The 1,907-nt window shown below is 43.6% G+C and overlaps 1 non-coding gene across 1 annotated transcript; it reads left to right on the plus strand.

Annotated features, from left to right (window-relative positions):
• The first annotated feature begins 598 nt into the window (after nucleotides 1-598).
• On the plus strand, nucleotides 599-705 carry LOC125592266. The gene has a single exon (XR_007328104.1). It is a non-coding gene; the product is annotated as a small nucleolar RNA R71 (small nucleolar RNA).
• Nucleotides 706-1,907: the final 1,202 nt, after the last annotated feature.

Consider the following 1,907-nt stretch of genomic DNA (forward strand, 5'->3'; position numbering starts at 1 on the left):
CTCATAACCAACATGCTTCTCACTTCTAGTCTGAGACTCCAAGATTTGTTTCAGTAAGGTATCAGTGCTGCTCTCTTGAGGAGCAGAGGAACCAGATGAGGGGTTTTGCTGAGGTTGATAGCTGCCTTGCTGGTTGTTTCGAGGCGGATAACCACTCTGTTGGTTGTTGGGATAGGATTTCTGTTGGTAGTTGTTGTACTGAAAGTTGGGCTCTTTTTTGTACCAGCTACCATTGTTGTTGATGAAACACAGCTCTTCCTGACCTTCCAAACCCTCAACCTCATGGACAACAGGTGGTGTCTCTTGGCTTGGGTTACCAACAAAGTGCAGCTGCTCTTGTGTGGCTTTATCAGCAAGGAGGATGTCTATCTTATCCTGTAGAGCTTTCAACTCCTTCCTCGTCTGCTTATCATCTGTTCGACTGCCTCTGTCGTGGTCTCCACTGTAGACTGCATCACTCTTTACCATGTTGTCAACCAGCTCCTCTGCATCTTCCTCAGTTCTCCCCAAGATGAACCCATTGCTAGCTGTATCCAGTCTGGCCCTGTACTTAGGAAGAGCACCACGGTAGAATGTGCTCAGCAAGCTCTCCTTAGAGAAACCATGGTGTGGGCATTGAGCTTGGTAGCCCTTGAATCTCTCCCAGGCTTCACTGAAGCCTTCCAAGTTCTTCTGTTGAAAGCTGGAAATCTCATTTCTCAGCTTAGCAGTTCTTGAAGTAGAGAAGAACTTCTCCAAGAATGCTCTCTTGCAATCATCCCAAGTGGTGATAGAGTCGCTGGGTAGAGACTTCTCCCACTGACGTGCCTTATCCCCCAAAGAGAAAGGGAATAGCTTGAGCTTTAAGGCATCTTCGGACACACCATTGGTTTTTGACAACCCACAGTAGCTGTCGAACTTGTCCAAGTGATCAAATGGGTCCTCTAGAGCCAAGCCATGATACTTGTTGTTCTCGATCACGTTGAGGAGTCCTGACTTGACCTCAAAGTTGTTGGCTGCCACAGCTGGTGCTCGGATTCCCAGTCTATGACCATGAATGTTGGGCCGGTCATAAGTACCAATGGGTCGAGCTGCCCGCGGTTGGTGTTCTGCCCCTTGCGGTGGATCTGCCATATCAATATCCAATCTCTGCAAGTGGGCTTGTTGTTCTTCTTCTCTTCTAGCTCTAGCACACTCCCTCTCGAAAGCTCTGATGTCTGCTACTATTGGAACTAGGTTTGATGGACCCCTGCTCCTCAAGTTCATACACCTGAAAGTGAAAGGTAGGTGAAGGAGAAGAATCAGTAACAAAACAAAATTAAAATGACTTAGTCTCAAGTAAGTGACTAAATCTCAATGTTTAAATCTACTCAGAATTTGGCAACGGCGCCAATTTGATGTTAGGAGTTTCAAGTCTCCTAAAACAAATGTTGTAGTATAGTGATTGTCGAACCAGTTCTGAGGGATATCAAAGCACTGAGAATGCAAGTACTCACTTAATCTAAGTGCAACCAATGATTTAGATGGTTTTTAAACTAATGATTAATGATAAATGAAATGACTTTCTTTACTAAGGGAAAAGAGAACTCATGGGCATAGGGATTAGACCTTGGGTGATCAAGTTTCGAACTAAGGATGGCAAACGATCAATCAAACTATCAACCTTAAGCCTAGACATAATTCTAAGCAAGCTCTATGTCTAGATAAATGCTCATTTGCTAACATATCTCAAACATCAAATGTCTTTGGTTGAATAATATGAAAGCAATCATTACTAACAGGTCTATTGGCTATTTTAACACCTTTAACAACAAATGTCTTTGGTAAAGTATGTTAAAAGCTTAGGAGAGTTGTCTCAGGCATTTCATCAAACACCTTGTGGGTGGGAAATGTCTAAAGATCAACTTTTGAGTGGCCAACTCATAAGA

Source organism: Brassica napus, chromosome C8 (genome assembly GCF_020379485.1).
Source record: "Brassica napus cultivar Da-Ae chromosome C8, Da-Ae, whole genome shotgun sequence".
Classification (NCBI taxonomy): domain Eukaryota; kingdom Viridiplantae; phylum Streptophyta; class Magnoliopsida; order Brassicales; family Brassicaceae; genus Brassica; species Brassica napus.